The 7,859-nt window shown below is 39.2% G+C and overlaps 1 long non-coding RNA gene across 1 annotated transcript in view; it reads left to right on the top strand.

Moving 5' to 3' along the window:
• The first annotated feature begins 246 nt into the window (after nt 1-246).
• Nucleotides 247-7,859, top strand: part of LOC148188313 (uncharacterized) — a 74,077-nt gene continuing 66,464 nt past the window's right edge. Inside the window, exons 1-3 of the long non-coding RNA XR_015777983.1 lie at nt 247-699; nt 4,003-4,082; nt 5,433-5,589. This is a non-coding gene — a long non-coding RNA (uncharacterized LOC148188313). The remainder of the gene's footprint in view (nt 700-4,002; nt 4,083-5,432; nt 5,590-7,859) is intronic.

The following is a 7,859-nucleotide window of genomic DNA, read 5'->3' as shown; positions in this document are numbered from 1 at the left end:
ATTTGTTTATTTTATTTTTATGCATTTCTTGCTAAATTTTGGAATGTATTGATAATTTCCTTTATAAGTTGCTCATTGCCTTTAATTTTTTTTTTTTTAAGAAATCCAGCAAATTTGCTTAGGCATTAAAGGGTTAGGCAGCAATAAAGAAAATATTTTTACTTTCTTTTAATGTCAGGTCTATTATTTATTTATTTTTTTTCTTACGTCCTCGGACCGGAAGTGAAAACCAGTGACGGAGTTCACTTCCGAAACAAACATGGCGGACAGTGAGGCAGCGCAGGAGTTCTTCGATTCTCCTCCGGATTTGAAAATTAAGACATTGCGGTAATTTTTTGTCTCGAGATAAAACAGACAACTGCAAAACACTTTCAAATCGCGTACACGTCGTAAAACGGCTCTGAGAGGCGTCGGGAGCAATTTAGCGGAACACCTGTGGATCATTTCTACCTGCGGCTAACTGATGCTAACGTCACAGCTAACTAGCTTTAACCGCAGAGCTGCTATTGGCGCTAGCGCGTTTGAACTGGAGCTCGTAAACAACATATTTATTCAACTACACTTTCAGATATGCTGGGGACTATCTTTACTGAGCTTCGACTTCGTCTGAAATAGTCAGATATGAACGAGTGCGATGATTTGAAGATGAGGGGAAGCTAACTGGGGAGCTAACGGTCTGTGATGGATGGATGATCTCAGGTAGGTCACCTGAACACCTCACCTGATGTCAAAGTATCTTCTTTTGTGTATGTCATGCAGTGTTTGCCTCATATTTTATTTTGTATTACTGCATATTCCTGAAACATTGATCTATTATACACTCTTTGTTTTATCTTTTTTATGTGTAATTTTTGATATTTATGGTATTGGTAGTACTAAGAATAACAGCAGTAATAGTTATAGTACCAGTAATAGGCCAGTACGTGTATTACTGCATTACCAGTAATGGTACAAGTAGTGGTAACAGTAGCATAGCAGTTAGAGTAAAATTAGCTTTTAGGCTTTTATTGCATTATATGAGGATGTGTCTCTAGTATTTTTGCCACACCATTTATAACAATTTCCCTAAGTATTCAAAATATACAGCTAAACAGCCCCACAGATTAGGTCACAGCCTCCAGTGTAATCATAACATTGAATTAGCACTTCTCTAAAACAGTTTTAACAACAACAAAAATACAGCAACATGGTGTAGCTTAGATTTTCAGATGCTCACTTATTTAACTGTTAAAAAGTAGTTTGACAACACACATTTTTAAAAATCAATACCACATTTACCAAATTCTGTGTTACAAGTAAAAGTAATATTTTCATTACATTACTTAAGACTTAATTTGCATCAAAATACTTAAAGTATTCATTATGCAGAATGGCCCATTTAAGAGTAATGTATATCAAGGTATATAATTGGATTTTAATAATTGATGCAGTAATGTGTGCGTCGCCTTAATGTTGCAGCTGGTAAATGTGGAGCTAATTTTAATTTGTTTATGTACATTGCTTGTGAATTTCTCTTCTAACATTAATGCAATTTTAGCTTGAAATACTTAATGCAGGTTAATTTGTTGATTGTATTTTGTATTTATCCGAAACTGCAAAGTAATTAAATTTATAAAAGAAATGTAGAGTAGTAAAAAGGTTTTTTTGAGTGTGAGTACAGGGGAGCAGAAAGTGGAAATTTAAAGTTAAAGTACCTCAAAATTGTACTAAGTAAATGTTTTTCAGTAAATGTAGATAGTTTTATTCCACCACCGTGTGTGGCAATTCATGCCATAGTTTGAAGTAAGTAAAGGCTGAACAATATGCTCATGCTCAGTTACTGAACTGAATCATGACTCTTAAAATGTAATCAAATCAAAAAGAAAGCATAGTGACTCCCACATTGCATTGTACGTTCTGATGATTTCACAATTCACACCCCTGTCCAGAAATAGTATAAACCCGATGGCTTACTACACTGTGTTAAAACTTCCCCAAAATAAGTGCTTGCATTCTTTTCTCGCATTCGACAGTTTGTGGTTTATGTTGTGATCATTGATGTTTTGTTGCACCTGCAAATCAGGAAATAATGCAGATGGAGCAGTGACCTTTTCATTTATTTCTGATGTGGTTTTGGCAAAAGCAGCTTATGTGACCTTGTTTATACTGTGGAGAATTTCAGCAAGATGCTAGTCATTGGACAGGAAGTCTCGCAGTTGATCGTCTTGTCTTGTTCATTTTGCGCACCAGTATATGTGAGGTTCTGCTCTTTACCGTGTGTGTTATAAAAGTAAAACAGTATTTACCACCTATTTCTCCTCAAAGATAAAAATAAAACAAAAACAACATTCAGGTCTTAGTTTGTATTGTAGGTTGTCATTCATGTCCTGAAGCCCTGTATAGTGACATTCTGGTCATGTGCTCAGCTTGTTTCATCCCACCAGTTTATTTAAAATAGTGAATTAAAGTGGCAGGTCCAATGTCTGTTATCTTGTCATCCGTGCCGCCCTGAGATGCATTTGACAGGCTCTCTGACTCCTAGTCACACGGGTTTTATGGCATTTCAAGCCTCTCGTTGAAATGATTTATGTGGTTGGCACAGATGTTGCTCAGATCCTGATTTTTCATTCAATTACTGAATCTATCTTGCTGTTTTAATTATGGCTATGAAAAGTCCCATATCCCTCCTCTTCAGCTGCACTCCTCAGCCCATATTAAGGCCCTGAGATAATGTGGCCATCCAGGCTGCTGTCAGGTACTCCTTCCTCATTCAGTTTCTTCTTTCTGTTTGTTGATGCAGAGGCAGGTTCTCGTAGTTGGGAGGTTGTGCTGTAGCTCAACAAAACAGCTTAGAAGTTTCACAGTTGTAGAGTATGATGTGGTAGTGTACAGAGGTCTCATGCTGCTGCTTTGAATGCATATAAGGTCCTGTTGTGCTTGTGTGTCAGCTGTTTTGGAGAACTTTTAAGTGCCACATGAATTCAATTGTAACTTTAATTTGCTTAAAGGGAGAAATCAGATTTTTTTTTTAACAAGGGTTACGCCACAGAAGCTAAGAAATGTGCTCTTGTGGATAAGAGCATCAGCAAAAACCTCTTTTAGCCACCAAACACCAGACCGTTATGATTTTATTATTATTACTGATTTACCTTGCCAGTGAAAAATCCTTTCCTTTGGCACTGCATTTTTTCAACTGTAGAACTTCCACATCCCAATGCATTTAGAAGTTTATGGAGAAGACAAAACATATGCAGGAAAAAAAAACAAAGTGATTATGACAAGGATGAAAGGCCGTTCACTGTGGAAACAATAGGACACCGTGATGTGCCAAAGTATACAGACCTTTTGCATGTGGAGACTGAACGAGCTGAAATCGAGAGAGAGGAATATTTTGTAGAAACTGGAGGCGAAGAAAGAGCTAACAGTGTAAACTATGCAACGTAATACAGTGCACAGCAAAGTAGCATTTATGTTTAGGACTTAAGGTTGCAAATCATAAGCAGTCTTAATCGACTATTGATAAAATTAACGATTAATTAAACAATTAATCATAATCATCACTTTTCTTATTTCAAAGAAAGTCAAATCAGATTTTTTTATACTTTGACAGCACAACATAGCCCATCGATTAAATTTCACATGTTCGATTAAATTCTTAACAACTGATCAATCAGTTGTCGATTGATTATCATCCCTAGTAGGAATGTTAGGTTCTAAGGTTGAGAAAATGTAGTGCCCAAGGAAAGGGCTGTCAGAAGTAAGGTAAAGATGTCAAAATATTCTCAGTATGATATATATAATTACTCCTGGGCCACACTGCTGCAGCTTGCACGCCTGCACTGTTCACATGGACAAGTGTTGCTGCTGCCACAAATACTATATTTCCACAATAAAAAGCCTTGTGTAACAAACAAAGGGATTTTGTCGACAGCATCAGAGGGCTTTTGACTAGTATTGCTTTTTTTTTCTTAGATATGCCTTATTTTCTTTAAAATACTTCGTTTTTTCTGCCCCCTTCCACAGCACTGTGTTGCCGAGCCTCCATGGTGGTACTCCTGTCTGCTGCTCCAGGCAGGGGGTCTATGGACTGACATCTACTCTAGGTAATACACTGATTATGGATAAGTACTTCATACAGCCACTGCTCCACTTAAAAAAATGATCCCACAAGAGGATGTGCAATATAATCAAAAGAAACAGCACCACACTCTGCATCCTCCAAATGATTATAATTTTGAATCAGCACCTCTGAAATAGTCAACTAAAACTGAAAGGGGGAGTTTACTGCTGGACCGTTGTTGACTGCATTAGTTTAAGCTTGGTGTTCCCAAATAATTTCCACATGTATTGAGTGTATATTGGCCAGTATTTAAATGGGAAAGTGTGCTTATAGCCCATATAAATAAAACGTTTCTTTACTGTGGTGCTGCAGCTGTATATTTGGTAAAATACAATTAAACATACAGCTCTAAGTATGTATTTTGGGCAGGTTTTGCATTTCACAAGTAAAAATTTTCCTACACCAATAGGCTTTCGGTACCATAAATATTTATGTAAATGTGGACAAACATAAGAAAAGCATTTTGACAGTCCAGGCATCCAAATCCAGTTTGTGCTGAAGTTTTGGGATTTTTGTTTTTCAGAAACTTATTGTTTTTCAGAAACTTTATGAAATGCTAAAATGTTTCCTGTCACTCATTTTGTTTCAATTAAGGGTGTCACTTTCTTCAAACAGGGGCTAACTTGTTTAGAGGCAAACCTCAATCATTTTCTTTCCAGAGTTTGTAACCCTGCACCCTGCTCGTCATTCTCACTTTGGCTCCTTTGAAATGATATTCAAACATTGACAGAACATTACTCTTGACAGTCAAATGCCAGCTTGTGTGGCATAACAAGATGACTTATCTTAAGTTGATAAGATGGATAACAAGATGCACATCCTCAGTTCTCGGAAGTGCACACCAGCAGCCAGAGTGGCGCTGCACTCATCTGAAGCTCTCCTCTCAGTCCTTGGAGTATCAGCTTGGCGACACACTCTACCTGCTTTTTTTTTCTTTTTTTTTTCTCTGAGGTTTTGTTTTTCCTACTTAAGTGGCGGAGCTCTTCTCCACGGTTCCAGCAGACCTCATGCATTTTTATTGCCATCTGGAGAATACCAACAGGTCTTAACAAGGGGGCTCTTGTTGTAAAAACTGCTTACCGTGGAGACGGACTCAGAGTCAACTCGACTCATTTGACTGGCTGTGACCTAGTGTGTGTTTGCATGTCACTGTGTCTGCTCGCGTGCACAAGCCTGCACGTGCACATGTATTTTGGTTTTAAGGGAACAAACAAAAAAGGGGCGAAGAGAGAGCTTGCTCATATATGCATCAATACATTTTGTTTGTGTTTGAATAACAAGCGAGCACAAATAATTCCTGTCTCGTGACTCCTCCTTCCCCTCTCTTTCCCAGGAGCACCAGAGTTTGATGGGCCGTCCCAGACGCCGGTTGACATTTTGTCCCCAGTTCGACCGGATGCCGCATAAAAAATTCACTCAGGCGAGAAGCCAGGAGGAATACCCAGCTCCCCCCACCCCCGTCGTGTGTGCCTCTCAGTGGGGAGTGCAAGGTGAGCAGAACTTGAGCTTGTCATGGCTGCATGCCTCTGACAAACATAAGTAGATGCTAATGGCAAAATCGTGACAGAGCAGAGTCCCACCACCATATGGCTAATTGCCACAACAATATCCTCTGTGTTATTAATCACGTTTTCATAGTGTGCCATGATAATTGGAATAATTAGGAGGGGAACAGGCACTGGGATGCCTCTGCAACATCCGCTGTTTAGTAAAAAAAAAAAAAATTACAAACCCTGCAAAAAATATGTCACTTTCCCCTCCTTGTCCCCCATGTTTGGTCTTCCCTTCTGCCCAACAGCGTTCTCATTCACCTTCTTCCCCTTTTCTTTTGCCTCCCGCTTCCTCTTTTCTTCCTTATTTCTTACTCCCTGCCTCCCTCAGCCTTCTTTACCTCACTAATCGCTCTCCAGCTCCCCATTTCCCCATCTTGTTTACAGTTTTGCGTTGAAAAATGAAGTTGATAATTAATGAATACAGTGACGTGGGGACCTTGGCTGTGAGTAGTTCTGGGGCGTGGTGGGGGCATATCAGGTAGCTGAATGAGGCCACATGCCCCACTGAGTCTGAACAATGAGTGTTTGGGGTTAACCCTTTGTGGGCCAGGCCGTTGCTTTCTCAGCAGTTTTTGAACAGCAGTAGTTGTGGGTGGCACTTTGAGAACCAGTTTGCTGTATAGCGGAGTTGAAGATTGGCTTTTTGGAGAAAGGGAGGTCAGCGAGTGATGTCTGAGTCCCTGCGGTGGGTGTAATGATTGTGGAATTTGTTACATTATCAGTTGTGCCTGTTAGAAAAACTGTATTATTTATTTTGACATGGTTTGCATAAGTTACTTGAAATGCTTGATGTGCTTGAATTTTGCCTAGAAAACATAAAGTATCGGAAAAACGTGAAAATTAGCCTCTATTGTGCTTAAAAAGTCATTGAAAGTCAAAAGTCTTTTTTAAGCAAAGTTTTGTTCATCAAGTCCGTATAATTATTTTGTGAATAATCCAAAAATTGCTTGTTTTCTTCTTTTTTTTTTTTTCTGACACGTTACCATCTTGTCCGTTAGTCCTGTGTTGGCATGGCTAAACTTAACATGATTTTACTTAATGAGCCGACTTTCACTAGGATACACTGTCCTCTTTTTTAAGCGGTGCGCCGATGTAATAGCCTTAAAAAACTGGAATTGAAACTTAAGTTCCAGCTGGTGTTGTTTTCTTACGCAACTTTCAAATGGTTCTATTTTAAAGGTGTGTTATGCAGTTAGGAGTTTTGGATACTGTTTGTTAAATTCTCACCAGCAAAATTGGAAGTAGAAGTAAACCCCAGATTTATGCTCGTCTTGAATTTTTGCCTTGCTACATTTGCATTTTTTAATCCTGTGTCTCTTGGATACCTGCTACTTACAGTCTGGCACCTGGTCTGGACCTTTTTATAAAGCCTCAACCTCGCCTGAGTGTCGTGGCTGAACACACCCATAAAAGTCTCAGTCTGCAGAGAAATACAGTCACACACCTCTTGTTGGTTATAATTGATGATTGAGAAGGATTCACAGTGAAAAAACAAGACAGTTGTGCCTTCATAATGTGCACTGATTTTTGTAAACAAATTCTAGCCACTTTTACACAGAGATCGTGCTCTAGAGCTGCAGCAAAGTCCCCATTTTATACCGTTCTTGAATTTTCACACGGAACAAAACAATGGCGGCATCATTACGCTCCAGTGTGTGATTATACACTGCATCACAGCATCCTGCAATTTAACACACAATCGTCCGCTTGTAGTGTGAGATATTATATATGATGGCAGTGCTTTCTGAACTATAACAAAGGCATAACATCTCGATCACAATCATTTACTGTCTCTGTTATATGACAGCTAATCTCGTCCTCTGTTTAGAGGGGAAGGAGCTCCCAAATCTCATTGTTTTCCCAATTTGTGGACATTCACGGTTGCTGTTCTTCCTTGTATTAGCTGCTATGCAACAGCTGCTTTTTAAATCTACTGCTTTAGGTCGTACACCTGGCTAAGAGGTGAGACTACTTTTCCCCCCTTTTAAGTGATCGGGTGATATATACAGAATGGCGAGGTGGAATAACGGCGTGATATTTCCACCTTGAACAGGCAGTGTAAATGCAGCTTCTGTCTAATATCAGTCAAACGCGGCAGGTCTCTCCCCCTCCTCTTGTGCTGTGTGCAGACAGTCAGTAGGTGTGAAGCAGGCAGGAGAACTTGGGTCACCGCTCACTTTAGTTTCTTAGTTAAACTGAAGCTCACT

Source organism: Plectropomus leopardus, chromosome 11, assembly GCF_026936395.1.
Source record: "Plectropomus leopardus strain MGB_pleo_1.0 chromosome 11, ASM2693639v1, whole genome shotgun sequence".
NCBI lineage: Eukaryota > Metazoa > Chordata > Actinopteri > Perciformes > Serranidae > Plectropomus > Plectropomus leopardus.
Note: the sequence above shows the minus strand (reverse complement) of the source record. Positions and strands in the feature narration are given on the sequence as shown.